Source organism: Manis pentadactyla, chromosome 1 (assembly GCF_030020395.1).
Source record: "Manis pentadactyla isolate mManPen7 chromosome 1, mManPen7.hap1, whole genome shotgun sequence".
NCBI classification, from domain to species: domain Eukaryota; kingdom Metazoa; phylum Chordata; class Mammalia; order Pholidota; family Manidae; genus Manis; species Manis pentadactyla.
This window is the reverse complement of record NC_080019.1, coordinates 66,323,168-66,338,674: the sequence shown is the minus strand read 5'-3', so window position 1 is coordinate 66,338,674 and position 15,507 is coordinate 66,323,168. Positions and strand designations below refer to the sequence as shown.

Genomic DNA, 15,507 nt, shown 5'->3' with positions numbered 1-15,507 from the left:
AGATTTTGCAGTGTTGAATTATTGTTGTCATTTGTCTCCATATATTGCTTGATCTCTGTTTTTATTTGGTCATTGAGCTATTGGTTATTTAGGAGCATGTTGTGAAGCCTCCATGTGTTTGTGGGATTTTTCATTTTCTTTGTGTAACTTATTTCTAGGTTCATACTTTTGTGGTCTCAGAAACTGGTTGGTACAATTTCAGTCTTTTTTAATTTACTGAGGCTCTTTTTGTGGCCTAGTATATGATCTATTCTTGAAAATGTTCCATGTGCACTTGAGAAGAATGTGTATCCTGCTGCTTTTGGGTGTAGAGTTCTGTAGATGACTGTTAGGTCCACCTGTTGTAATGTGTTGTTCAGTGCCTCTGTGTCCTTACATATTTTCTGTCTGCTTTATCTATCCTTCAGTGTGAGTGGAGTGTTGAAGACTCCTAGAATGAATGCATTGCATTGCATTTCCCTTTTAATTCTGTTAGTATTTGTTTCACATATGTAGGTACTGCTGTGTTGGGTGCATAAATATTTATAATGGTTATATCTTCCTTTTGAAATGACCCCATAATCATTATGTAATGTCCTTGTCTCTTGTGACTTTCTTTATTTTGAAGTCTATTTTGTCTGATACAAGTACTGCAACTCCTGCTTTTTTCTCCCTCGTAGTTGAATGAAATATCTTTTTCCATCCCTTCACTTTTAGTCTGTGGATGTCTTTAGGTTCGAGTCAGTCTCTTGTAGGCAGCATATAGATGGGTCTTGTTTTTTTATTCATTAAGTGACTCTATGTCTTTTGATTCATGCATTCAGATTATTTACATTTAGGGTGATTATCGATAGGCATGTACTTATTGCCACTGCAGGCTCCAGATTTGTGGTTACCAAAGGTTCAAGTTTAACTTTCTTACTGTCTAAAAAGTCTAACTTAACTCACTTAACATGCTATCACAAACACAATCTAAAGGTTCTTTTTTTCTCCTCTTTCTTCCTCCTCCATTCTTTATATATTAGGTATCATATTCTGCACTCTTTTCTATCACTTGACTGACTTTGGGGATAGTTGATTTAATTTTGCATTTGCTTAGTAATTAGCTGTTATACTTTCTTTACTGTGGTTTTATTACTCCTGGACAAACCTTAATTACTAAGGTTATTAAACCTTAGGAACACTTCCATCTATAGCAGACCCTCCAAAATATACTGTAGAGATCATTTGTGGGAGGTAAATTCTCTCAGGTTTTGCTTATCTGGAAATTGTTTAATCCTTCCTTCAAATTTAAATGATAATCTGGCCAGATAAAGTATTCTTGGTTCAAGGTCCTTCTGTTTCATTGCATTAAATACATCATGCCACTCCCTTCTGGACTTTTAAGGTATCTACTGAAAAGTCTAATGATACCCTGATGCGTTTTCCTTTGTATGTGATTTATTTCTCTCTCTGGCTGCCTTTAATAGTCTGTCTTTATCCTTGATCTTTGCCATTTTAATTATTATATGTCTTGGTGTTGTCCTCCTTCGGTCCTTTGTGTTGGGAGATCTGTGCACCTCCATGGCCTGAGAGACTATCTCCTTCCCCAGATTGGGGAAGTTTTCAGCAATTACTTCCTCAAAGACACTTTCTTTCTCTTTTTCCTCTCTTTTTCTTCTGGTACCCCTATAATATGAATATTGTTCTGTTTGGATTGGTCACACAATTCTCTCAGTATTCTTTCATTCTTAGAGATCCTTCTTTCTCTCTGTGCCTCAGCTGCTTTGTATTCCTCTCCCTTAATTTCTCTTTCATTTATCGTCTCCTCTACCATATCTAATCTGCTTTTAATACCCTCCATTGTGTTTTTCAATGATTGGATCTCCATCCTAAATTCATTCCTGAGTTCTTGAATATTTTTCTGTACCTTCATGAGCATGTTAATGATTTTTATTTTGAAATCTCTTTCAGGAAGACTCATGAGGTCGATTTCATTTGAATCTTTCTCAGGTGTATTCATAATTTTGCTCTGAACCAGGTTCCTTTGAAGTTTCATAATTTGTCTGTGGTGCCCTCTAGTGCCCAGAAGCTCTAGTCTCTGGAGCTGCTCAGCCCCTGAAGCAATGTTGGGGGTCACAAGGGAGCAATGTTGGTTCTTGAGGGGAGGAAAGAGCTGTTTCCTGCTTCCCAGCTCCTATGCCTGTCTCCACTGCCAGAAACAGTGGGCCAAACACAAAGGCATAAGCCTCTATGCTTTGTGTTTGTAGCTGCTGTAGGCAGGCTTCCCTCTGGCTAGCCTGACACCAGGGTCAGGGTTGCTGGTTTGTGAGCTTGAGTCAGGTACAGGCTAGCCAGGAGGAAGACACAGCAGGCTGCATATCACATTGGGGGGCCTTGGAGCTGCTAGCCAACCACAGGGATGGAGTGTCTGAAGATCGTTTAAGTTCTCAATCTGCTGGGCAGAGTGTACCTGGAAAATTTTGTCTACCTGTCCTTTCTTCTGATAAGTAAGCTCGGTGCAATCCTTGCCCATTTAGCAGCCCTCTTGCTTTTAGGAAGTCTCTCAGACAGCCCACCCAGATCAGCCAGATATGAAACCCTGTTTTCCACAAACAGCTGGAATCTCCGTCTGTCCAGGTATTCTGCCTGTCTTAGCTTTCCAACCCCAATAATCACCAGAGCACCATGTAATGTAGGTTCATGCTCCCAGAGCAGATCTCCAGGGTTAGGTATTCATCTGTCCCAGGTCTCCACTCCCTCTCTGCTCTGTTTCTTTTCCTCTCACCAGTGAGCTGGGTGGGAGAAGGGCTTGGGCCCTGCCAGGTCACAGCTTTGGTACGTTATGCTGTTCCACAAGGTCGGCTTTTTTCTCCAGGTGTGTGCAGTCTGGTGCAGCCTTCTTTCCTGTTGCTCTTTCAGGATTCATTGTATTAATTATATTTTTGTATTATATATGGTTTTAGGAGGAGGTCTCTGTCTCACCTCTCACACTGCCATCTTTAATCCTGTTAAGGAGCCTTACGTGCTTTTTGTCAAACACTTGTGGGCTTGTAATTATGGTCCCCATTGTTTCCAAAGCCAGAATTAAACCTCATTTTATATAATTAGTTGAGAGTTAGGTAGACTTCCTCCTTTCATTTTATGCTCTCATATATGATGTTAATACAAATAACCCCATATATTGCCATATCACCCTAGTTGATAAAATACATATTAGTGTTGTCATAGTTAGCTGTTCTTATGAATGGGTAACTGGAAGGCTTCCTTACAACTGTAGTTAAAAATCTATTATGAGAAATCCGGTTCCTTCCCTGTATTTGTTGACAGAACCAACAGTTCTTTCAGCCACTGGAAGTGTTTGTCCATATAATCATATTCATTCATTCAATCAATTAACAAGTATTATTTGAGGCCTATTATATGGGGAGAACTGTGCTGAGTATAAAGTAAAAAGACATGGTCTCTGCCCTCAAAATGGCACAACCAACTTGGGCAGGGAGTGGCAGGTTGTATCTGAGTGTAATGTTATCTTTGCCTGCTCATCCCACCCCAAACTTGTCTGAGATTCTAATTTGCCATGTGTAGAGTGAGGCCCTTGTATGTGGATTTTGGAAAAAACTCCAAGGATAATTCTGCTTACACCCTTGGATTATGAACCATTGATCTAGTGATCTTCCCAGAACTCTGTAGAACTGAGCTCCTTTTTGTGGGGCAGGATACCCATGAGCCCATCTTTGCCCAAGCCAGAGAGTCACCTGGAAGCTGATGTGCCAGACCTGGGCCAGCAGTAATATTAGGGTCATTGCTATAAGAATCTACCTGTTCTTGAGGGGCTGTCCCCAGTCATAGGATCAGGCCTGCTCTGGCCACCTTGTCCCATGCCAGTCCCAGACACGTGCCTCTCCGCTCTCTGGTGCCCCTCTATGCTGAACATACCTGCCTTCTGGTGTTGGCTCTGTAGTTATACCTCATGCCTGGCCAATTCCCATCTTAGTCAAGTGTAGATTCAGGTCATACACAACGGACTCCGGGGAAACAGCGCTGAGCACACGACTCTCCTATTAGCTGAGGTGTGTGGAGCTGACAAAGTGGTTGGACAAGTAGCACTTAGGACTGACTGTCAACTCCAACGGGAGGAGATGGGCCAGGGGATTCAGCCACCCAAAGAGGCTAGTCAGAGAGGGAGAACACGGCATGACACCCCAGAGAAGGAGCGGACTCTGGCAACAGAGAAGGTTCATGTTGAAGGAGGGGGGGACAAATTATTTGCATCAAGTGTCCACAGGTGTGGGAGGGGAATGACAGGACCTTAGAGACCTGCCCAGAAAACCAGCCTCAGAAAGGACGAAGCCCCACCTGTGCCTCCAGCTGCCTTCCTCGCTCGGCTCGTAGTCCAGATCCCTCTGCTCCGCCTGGTCAAGAAGTAAGTGTGACTAAGCTCTGGTGTTCTGTGTAAACATCGGCAAGATCATTGCCAGAACATTGTGCTTGAGCAACTGGTAATAGTTTGTTTCTTGCAAAGGCCATGGCCAGCTTTTAAATTCTTCTTTTTTCTTTTTCCTCTTGTCGAGTCTGATTATTTGGGGTATGATATTCTGCCTGAACATGGCTGATATTGCTGACAAGTCAGAGATGTATATGCAATATTTTACAATTATATTTTAATTTTGTACATGTAACAGCTGGCCTAACCAATCCAGATATAGGTGTCGTAAGTGCCTTTAATTCATAAATGAAGTCAATTCAAAAAATTTTCATTAAACTAATAAGCTTTATAAGTACAAATAAAACCAAGAACATGAAGTAGCTAGTTTTATTTTTTCTAGTTGTGGCTATTAACTGGTTCTTGGCTTTAAATTATAACCTCTTCTGATCCTGTGTCATATGTTTTTCACTCATTCAGCTTTCATTGAACATCTGTTATGTGGGATTACCTGTAATGCCTCACAAGCTGGCCCCAACCCTGCCTGCTGCGTCATCTCCCATGCATCCCTGACATGTCTGCCACCCCCACTGCACACACGTACTGCCTGGCACATTGCATATAAGGTAGAGAGATGTGGACCTTCTGTCTCAATTGTGCCCAGTCAAGTTTGGGCGACAGCCACTCATTAGTCTCTCCAAGGCCACAGTGGTGTTTGACCTGGGACTTGAGGGACAAAGCAGGTAATCAAGTCATTTCTGCAGAGGCAACAGGTGACAAGCCCTGGAGACCTGTGAGCAGTGTGGCCACGGGAAGTTGTGCACAGGCTGGGGAGGTATGGCCTGAATGCTCTGTGAGGGGTTATTCCTTACGGGACATTCCTGCCATTCTTCAGATGTGACCAGATTTCCAGGTCACATGTCCTCAGCCACCATCTACCCTCCCTGGCTTGCTGCCAACATAGAAGAGAAAACTCAGACGTTGTTCTTGGGAGACAGGAGGGAGTTTGGATTAGAGTGTTGGCTTCTCTTCCTTTTGACATTGAAGCAAACCACATTTAACTGGTGCCTGGATCCCGGCTCAGGTGTGCAGCAGGCCAGCAGCATGACATTCTCCTCCCTGGCGTGACCCAGCTCTGAGAGAGACCGATGTCTGAGTGCTCAGAAAGGTCTGCAGTACATTTCTAAAAATAGGTGAGCAAAGCAATGTAGACCCAGGGATAAATGCTCTGACAGGCTCCAGGAAAGTCAGCTCTGCAAGGTTCTGGCTTCCTCCTGCCAAGCAAAGGGTCGTGCCTGTCATCTTGGCCTCTGGAGCTGGGAAAGGGTAGGCGGAGATGGTGAGGCAGGGTGTGGTGGCCAGGCTGTGTGCTTCCTGCAGGCCAGAGCTCAGAGCAAAAACCCTCCTCAGGACTCACTGAATGGCACTAACCAGTTTAAAAAAACAAAAGAGTACACTCACACAGCCCCGACCAGCTCCTGCACGAGTCTCCTTCAGCGGAAACTGGGCTTTGGAATTGTTCTCGCGGTGGGTGGCCAGCTCCGTTCTCAGGATCTTCTGGGTATATACAGCCATCTGCAAAACAATGAAAACACAGTATGTACCCTGAGAAAGCTCATTGTGCCCCCGGCTTATGGTCCTGAACGGTCTCCAAAATGCAGGCAGCAGCCGATACGTGTGATGTGCGAAGAACCTGGCCAAGCCAGGTGTGAGTCCTTTTCAGACCCTTCCTGCCAGTATACCTTCCCTCTGTCCTTTTGGCAGTTGAGCCTGTCCACTAAGTGTTGGGACAGTTTTGTTACAGGGAATTTGATTCAAAAGGGTTGAAATTATAACACGTTCCAATCTGATTTAATGTGTGTGTTCTAAGATGGAGAAGACCCTTCCTTTCTGCTTCTGACCTCCTTCCAGAAGAAAAAAGAAAACAATCACACCCAGGAAGATATAACGACAACGTTACCCCTGGGTACCGGCGGAACCACTTCAGGGGGCTTCCATTAGGATGCGAATGTGCTGTTTTCCAAGTGTATTTAACACAGTATATAAGAAGAACCTTTGAGCACATTTCTGATGAGTCACACTGACTAGTTTTTAGACTATGACAGGGATTGTTACACCGCATGCAGCTATCCCCAACATTTTGGGATCCATACATTTAGAAGTATTGAAGGGCTCTATCCTCTTACTTTTTTTCAATTTACTTTAAGCAATGCACTTTATATTTTTTTCCAGCTTTAATGAGATAGAATTAACAAGGCTCTACCCTCTTAAATCCTCATACAATTTAGAGGGAAAGATCTTAAACAGATTGCCCTCTTGCTTTTTCTTTTTTTGTATTTTTTTGCAGATAATTATTTTTTATTGAAGGGTAGTTGACACACAGTATTACATTACATTAGTTTCAGGTGTACAACATAGTGATTCAACATTTATATACATGACAATTCTAGGTACCAGCTATCACCATACCAAACTGTTACAATATCTTGACTATATTCATTACATCCCGGTTACTTATTATTTTACCATTGGAAGTGTGTACTTTTTTTTTTCTTTTTTGTGAGGGCATCTCTCATATTTATTGATCAAATGGTTGTTAACAACAATAAAATTCTGTATAGGGGAGTCAATGCTCAATGCACATTCATTAATCCACCCCAAGCCTAATTTTCATCAGTCTCCAATCTTCTGAGGCATAACAAACAAGTTCTTACATGGAGAACAAATTCTTACATAGTGAATAAGTTACATAGTGAACAGTACAAGGGCAGCCATCACAGAAACCTTTGGTTTTGCACATGCATTATGAACTATAAAGAGTCAGTTCAAATATGAATACTCATTTGATTTTTATACTTGATTTATATGTGGATACCACATTTCTCTCTTTATTATTATTATTTTTAATAAAATGCTGAAGTGGTAGGTAGATACAAGATAAAGGTAGAAAACATAGTTTAGTGTTGTAAGAGAGCAAATGTAGATGATCAGGTGTGTGCCTGTAGACTATGTGTTAATCCAAGCTAGACAAGGGCAATAAAACATCCACGTATGCAGAAGATTTCTCTCAGAACAGGGGGGGTGAGGTTCTAAGCCTCACCTCTGTTGATCCCCAATTTCTCACCTGATGACCCCCCTGCGACTGTGCCTGTCTTAGGTTGTTCCTCCCTTGAGGAATCCTACCCGTCTCTGGCTAACCAGTCATCTTCTGGGGCCATACAGGGAAATGTGAAGTTGGTAAGTGAGAGGGAAGCCTTATTGTTTGAAAAGGTTAGCTTTTTACTTCTTTGCATATTTATGCCCTGTGGCTTCTATGCCCAGCATTTGTCTTGAGGTATCTTTACCACTTAGAGGAATTATGATACTCGGTAAATTTGATATGAGGCACGAATTCTATTTAAGGGTTGTAATTAGGAAGGAAGAAGAAAAGCTATAGAAGTAGCAGGCGGAAGAAAACATGGGAAGATTGATTATTTCTTTGACATATCTTCTTGTAGAGTAACTTCAGCATGTATAGATTTTAAGCTACTACTTAAATTGTGCACACACATTAACATAATAGGAGTATAGTTACATAACCAAAGCATATCTGTAATTACCAGCCATCTCCAGTGAAACCAAGAAAACCAGTTAGGCACCCTAGGCATTTGTGAAAACTTATCAATGATATGATGGTTATTATCTAACTGAATTTGAATAGTTTGAGAAAAATCAGACAAATTAAAACAACCCATTCCTGGGCACTGTTCACATCCCATATGTTCTTTTAACAGTAAATAGTCTGTAGTTGTAAGATTTTGGAGCGCTACAATTTGCACTTCTCCTAATTCTTGGTTGAGTTCCAACAGTATAGATCCAGTCAAATTTGTTGTTTTACTGTATGCACAGGCCAGCTTAGATATCTCCTTCCTCATTCCCATGGCAGGTCCAGGAACCGGTGGGATGAGTGCATCTAAAGCTCTAGCAGTGCGTGGATCTTTGTTGGGGTTTTTTGATGATCATCTTCTGGCATGAGTCTTCCAGAGAGTGCTGATGTTGGAAGTTCTTTTTCATATCGTATATTAGTTCATTTTTGGGGTAGTCCAATTAGGCTTTGATCCTCTGTATAAAGACAAAGAGAACCTTTGCCTACACTTTTATATGCCCTTTATACTCTTGTGCAGAACCCATTGGAGGTTACCACACAGGAACTGCCCTTTTTTTTTTGGTATCACTAATCTACACTTACATGATGAATATTATGTTTACTAGGCTCTCCCCTATACCAGGTCCCCCCTATAAACCCCTTTACAGTCACTGTCTATCAGCATAGCAAAATGTTGTAGAATCACTACTTGCCTTCTCTGTGTTGTACAGCCCTCCCTTTTCTCCTACCCCCTCTATGCATGCTAATCTTAATACCACCCTACTTCTCCCCCCCTTATCCCTCCCTACCCACCCATCCTCCCCAGTCCCTTTCCCTTTGGAACCTGTTAGTCCATTCTTGAGTTCTGTGATTCTGCTGCTGTTTTGTTCCTTCAGTTTTTCCTTTATTCTTATATTCCACAGATAAGTGAAATCATTTGGTATTTCTCTTTCTCCGCTTGGCTTGTTTCACTGAGCATAATACTCTCCAGCTCCATCCATGTTGCTGCAAATGGTTGGATTTGTCCTTTTCTTATGGCTGAGTAGTATTCCATTGTGTATATGTACCACATCTTCTTTATCCATTCATCCATCAATGGACATTTAGGTTGCTTCCAATTCTTGGCTATTGTAAATAGTGCTGCGATAAACATAGGGGTGCACTGATCTTTCTCATACTTGATTGCTGCATTCTTAGGGTAAATTCCTAGGAGTGCAATTCCTGGGTCAAATGGTAGGTCTGTTTTGAGCATTTTGATGTACCTCCATACTGCTTTCCACAATGGTTGAACTAACTTACATTTCCACCAGCAGTGTAAGAGGGTTCCCCTTTCTCCACAGCCTTGCCAACATTTGTTGTTGTTTGTCTTTTGGATGGCAGCCATCCTTACTGGTGTGAGGTGATACCTCATTGTAGTTTTAATTTGCATTTCTCTGATGACAAGCGATGTGGAGCATCTTTTCATGTGTCTGTTGGCCATCTGTATTTCTTTTTTGGAGAACTGTCTGTTCAGTTCCTCTGCCCATTTTTTAATTGGGTTATTTGTTTTTTCTTTGTTAAGGCGTGTGAGATCTTTATATATTCTGGACGTCAAGCCTTTATCAGATGTGTCATTTTCAAATATATTCTCCCATACTGTAGGGTTCCTTTTTGTTCTATTGATGGTGTCTTTTGCTGTACAGAAGCTTTTCAGCTTAACATAGTCCCACTTATTCATTTCTGCTGTTGTTTTCCTTGACCGGGGAGATATGTTCAAGAAGAGGTCACTCATGTTTATGTCTAAGATGTTTTTGCCTATGTTTTCTTCCAAGAGTTTAATGGTTTCATGACTTACGTTCAGGTCTTTGATCCATTTTGAGTTTACTTTTGTATATGGGGTTAGACAATGGTCCAGTTTCATTCTCCTACATGAAGCTGTCCAGTTTTGCCAGCACCATCTGTTGAAGAGACTGTCATTTCGCCATTGTATCTCCATGGCTCCTTTATCAAATATTAATTGACCATATATGTCTGGGTTAATGTCTGGATTCTCTAGTCTGTTCCATTGGTCTGCGGCTCTGCTCTTGTGCCAGTACCAAATTGTCTTGATTACTGTGGCTTTATAGTAGAGCTTGAAGTTGGGGAGTGAGATCTCCCCTGCTTTATTCTTCTTTCTCAAGATTGCTTTGGCTATTCGGGGTCTTTGGTGTTTCCATATGATTTTTGAACTATTTGTTCCAGTTCATTGAAGAATGTTGGTGGTAGTTTCATAGGGATTGCATCAAATCTGCATATTGCTTTGGGCAGGATGGCCATTTTGACGATATTAATTCTTCCTAGCCACGAGCATGGGATGCGTCTCCATCTGTTAGTGTCCCCTTTAATTTCTCTTAAGAGTGACTTGTAGTTTTCAGAGTATAAGTCTTTCACTTCTTTGGTTAGGTTTATTTCTAGGTTTTTTTTTTTATGCAATTGAGAATGGAGTTGTTTTCCTGATTTCTCTTTCTGTTGGTTCATTGTTAGTGTATAGGAAAGCCACAGATTTCTGTGTGTTGATTTTGTATCCTGCAACTTTGCTGTACTCCGATATCAGTTCTAGTAGTTTTGGGGTGGAGTCTTTAGGGTTTTTTATGTACAGTATCATGTCATCTGCAAATAGTGACAGTTTAACTTCTTCTTTACCAATCTGGATTCCTTGTATTTCTTTGTTTTGTCTGATTTCCGTGGCTAGGACCTCCAGTACTATGTTAAATAACAGTGGAGAGAGTGGGCATCCCTGTCTAGTTCCCGATCTCGGAGGAAATGCTTTCAGCTTCTCGCTGTTCAATATAATGTTGGCTGTGGGTTTATCATAGATGGCCTTTATTATGTTGAGGTACTTGCCCTCTATTCCCATTTTGCTGAGAGTTTTTATCTTGAATGGATGTTGAACTTTGTCAAATGCTTTTTCAGCATCTATGGAGATGATCATGTGGTTTTTGTCTTTCTTTTTGTTGATGTGGTGGATGATGTTGATGGACTTTCGAATGTTGTACCATCCTTGCATCCCTGGGATGAATCGCACTTGGTCATGGTGTATGATCCTTTTGATGTATTTTTGAATTCGGTTTGCTAATATTTTTTTGAGTATTTTTGCATCTGCGTTCATCAGGGATATTGGTCTGTAGTTTTCTTTTTTGGTGGGGTCTTTGCCTGGTTTTGGTATTAGGGTGATGTTAGCTTCATAGGATGAGTTTGGGAGTATCCCCTCCTCTTCTATTTTTTGGAAAACTCTAAGGAGAATGGGTATTATGTCTTCCATGTATGTCTGATAAAATTCTGAGTTAAATCCGTCTGGCCCGGGGGTTTTGTTCTTGGGTAGTTTTTTGATTACCACTTCAATTTCGTTGCTGGTAATTGGTCTGTTTAGATTTTCTGTTTCTTTCTGGGTCAGTCTTAGAAGGTTGTATTTTTCTAGGAAGTTGTCCATTTCTCCTAGGTTTCCCAGCTTGTTAGCATATAGGTTTTCATAGTATTCTCTAATAATTCTTTGTATTTCTGTGGGGCCCATCGTGATTTTTTCTTTCTCTTTTCTGATACTGTTGATTTGTGTTGACTCTCTTTTCCTCTTAATAAGTCTGGCTAGAGGCTTATCTATTTTGTTTATTTTCTCGAAGAACCAGATCTTGGTTTCATTGATTTTTGCTATTGTTTTATTCTTCTCAATTTTATTTATTTCTTCTCTGATCTTTATTATGTCTCTCCTTCTGCTGACCTTAGGCCTCATTTGTTCTTCTTTTTCCAATTTCGATAATTGTGACATTAGACCATTCATTTGGGATTGTTCTTCCTTTTTAAAATATGCTTGGATTGCTATATACTTTCCACTTAAGACTGCTTTTGCTGCGTCCCACAGAAGTTGGGGCTTAGATTTGTTGTTGTCATTTGTTTCCATATATTGCTGGATCTCCATTTTGATTTGGTCATTGATCCATTGATTATTTAGTAGCGTGTTGTTAAGCCTCCATGAGTTTGTGAGCCTCTTTGCTTTCTTTGTACAGTTTATTCTAGTTTTATGCCTTTGTGATCTGAAAAGTTGGTTGGTAGGATTTCAATCTTTTGGAATTTTCTGAGGCTCTTTTTGTGGCCTAGTATGTGGTCTATTCTGCAGAATGTTCCATGTGCACTTGAGAAGAATGTATATTCTGTTGCTTTTGGATGTAGAGTTCTATAGATGTCTATTAGGTCCATCTGCTCTACTGTGTTCTTCAGTGCTTCCGTGTCCTTACTTATTTTCTGCCCGGTGGATCTATCCTTTGGGGTGAGTGGTATGTTGAAGTCTCCTAGAATGAATGCATTGCAGTCTATTTCCCCCTTTAGTTCTGTTAGTATTTGTTTCACATATGCTGGTGCTCCTGTGTTGGGTACATATATATTTAGAATGGTTATATCCTCTTGTTGGACTAAGCCCTTTATCATTATGTAGTGTCCTTCTTTATCTCTTGTTACTTTCTTTGTTTTGAAGTCTATTTCGTCTGATATTAGTACTGCAACCCCTGCTTTCTTCTCGCTGTTGTTTGCTTGAAATATGTTTTTCCATCCCTTGACTTTTAGTCTGTACATGTCTTTGGGTTTGAGGTGAGTTTCTTGTAAGCAGCATATAGATGGATCTTGCTTTTTTATCCATTCTATTACTCTATGTCTTTTGATTGGTGCATTCAGCCCATTAACATTTAGGGTGACTATTGAAAGATATGTACTTATTGCCATTGCAGGCTTTAAATTCGTGGTTACCAAAGGTTCAAGGTTAGCCTCTTTAGTATCTTACTGCCTAACTTTGCTCGCTTATTGAGCTGTTATATACACTGTCTGGAGATTCTTTTCTTCTCTCCCTTCTTATTCCTCCTCCTCGATTCTTCATATGTTGGGTGTTTTGTGCTGTGCTCTTTCTAGGAGTGCTCCCATCTAGAGCAGTCCCTGTAAGATGTTCTGTAGAGGTGGTTTGTGGGAAGCAAATTCCCTCAGCTTTTGTTTGTCTGGGAATTGTTTAATCCCACCGTCATATTTGAATGATAGTCGTGCTGGATACAGTATCCTTGGTTCAAGGCCCTTCTGTTTCATTGTATTAAATATATCATGCCATTCTCTTCTGGCCTGTAGGGTTTCTGTCGAGAAGTCTGTTGTTAGCCTGATGGGTTTTCCTTTATAGGTGACCTTTTTCTCTCTAGCTGCCTTTAAAACTCTTTCTTTGGCCTTGATCTTTGCCATTTTAATTATTATGTGTCTTGGTGTTGTCCTCCTTGGATCCTTTCTGTTGGGGGGCTCTGTGTATTTCCGTGTTCTGTTCGATTATTTCCTCCCCCAGTTTGGGGAAGTTTTCAGCAATTATTTCTTCTAAGATACTTTCCATCTCTTTTCCTCTCTCTTCTTCTTCTGGAACCCCTATAATATGGATATTGTTCCTTTTGGATTGGTCACACAGTTCTCTTAACATTGTTTCATTCCTGAAGGTCCTTTTATCTCTCTCTATGTCAGCTTCTATGCTTTCCTGTTCTCTGGTTTCAATTCCATCAATGGCCTCTTGCATCCTATCCATTCTGCTTATAAACCCTTCCAGAGTTTGTTTCATTTCTGCAATCTCCTTTCTGGCATCTGTGATCTCCCTCAAGACTTCATCCCATTTCTCTTGCATATTTCTCTGCATCTCTGTCAGCATGTTTATGATTCTTATTTTGAATTCTTTGTCAGGAAGACTGGTTAGGTCTGTCTCCTTCTCTGGTGTTGTCTCTGTGATCTTTGTCTGCCTGTAGTTTTGACTTTTCATGGTGATAGGAATAGTTTGCAGAGCTGGGACGAGTGACGGCTGGAAGAACTTCCCTTCTTTTTGGTTTGTGGCCCTCCTCTCCTGGGATAACAGTGACCTCTAGTGGCTTGTGCTGTGCAGCTGCGCGCAGACAGGGTTTCTGCTTCCTGCCCGGCTGCTATGGAGTTTATCTCCGCTGTTGCTATGGGCGTGGCCTGGTTCAGGCCTCTGCTCCAAAGTGGTGGAGTCGCGTTGGAGGGGGAGCAGCCTGGAGGCTATTTATCTCCGTAAAGGGCCTCCCTGCTCCCTGCAGCCCAGGGGTTAGGGTGCCCAGAGATCCCCGGATTCTCTACCTCTGGATTAAGCATCCCGCCCTGCCCCTTTAATACTTCCAAAAGGAACCCGCCAAAAAGAAAACAACGACCCCCAAGAAGAAAAAAATTTTAATTAAAAGTATATATATTTTTTAATTAAAAAAAAAAAAAGGTGGCCGCCTGTTTTTCTTTATTCTCCGGCGCCAGCCTCAGGCATCTGCTCACCGGTCTTGCTGCCCTGTTTCCCTAGTATTGGGGTCCCTATCCCTTTAAGACTTCCAAAAAGCACTCGCCAAAACAAAACAGCAAAAAAAAAAAAAATGGTCGCCTGCTTTTCTTATGTCCTCTGGCGCCGAGCCTCCGGTGCCCGCTCACTGTTCTTGCTGCCCTGTTTTCCTAGTATCCAGGGCCCTGCACTCTGGCCCGGATGGCTGGGGCTGGGTGTTCAGCAGTCCTGGGCTCCGTCTCCCTCCTGCTCTGCCTAATCTTCTCCCGCCAGGAGTTGGGGGGATGGGCGCTCGGCTCCCGCGGAGCCGAGGCTTGTATCTTACCCCCTTCGCGAGGCGCTGGGTTCTCTCAGGTGCGGATGTGGTCTGGATATTGTCCTGTGTCCTCTGGTCTTTGTTCTAGGAAGGGTTGTCTTTGTTATATTTTCATAGATATATGTGGTTTTGGGAGGAGATTTCCACTGCTCTACTCATGCTGCCATCTTCCACCCCCCATCCTCCTCTTGCTTTTTCTTGAGCTTGAGAAGAGTCTTTCTTTAAAACATGTCTTCCAGAGGTGGAGCCAAGATGGTGGCGTGAGTAGGACAGTGGGAATCTCCTCCCAAAAACATATATATTTTTGAAAATACAACAAATACAACTATCCCTAAGAGAGACCAGAAGACACAGGACACCAGCCAGACTACATCCACACCTGCGAGAACACAGCGCCTGGTGAAAGGGGTAAGATAAAAGCCGCAGCCCAGCAGGACCCGAGGCCCCTCACCCTAGCTCCCGGTGGGAGGAGAGGAGTCAGAGCAGGGAGAGAGAGGGATCCCAGGATTGCTAACCACCCAGCCCTAGCCATCCGCACCAGAGCAGATGAAGAACACCCAACATATGAAGAAGGGAGGAGGAGGAATAAGAAGGGAGAGAAATAAATGTGCATGCGTGGGGTGCCGGAAACTAGGGCAGCAGGAAAGTAAGACCTGTGAGCAGGTCCCACAGCCGGCGCTCCTGGGACAAAGAAAAGCGAGTGCTTTTTGAAAGTCTTAAAGGGACAGGGACCCCACAGCCAGACGGAAGCATCCCAGGTCACAGTCCAGCAGCTGGAAATTCCAGGAAACTCTGGGCGCACTAACCCCCTGGGCAACAGCTCTGAGACCCCTCATGGATGTAAACAGCCAAACAGCCCACCATCCATTACCGCTCCATGG

The 15,507-nt window shown here is 42.2% G+C and overlaps 1 protein-coding gene across 1 annotated transcript in view; it reads right to left on the bottom strand.

Moving 5' to 3' along the window:
• The window catches only part of LOC118908248 (alpha-1,4-N-acetylglucosaminyltransferase-like), an 87,474-nt gene that overhangs the window by 18,791 nt on the left and 53,176 nt on the right, over positions 1 to 15,507 (bottom strand). The window contains exon 2 of the mRNA XM_057498013.1: positions 5,846 to 5,959. The gene's annotated coding sequence lies outside the window, so the exon portion shown is untranslated. The remainder of the gene's footprint in view (positions 1 to 5,845; positions 5,960 to 15,507) is intronic.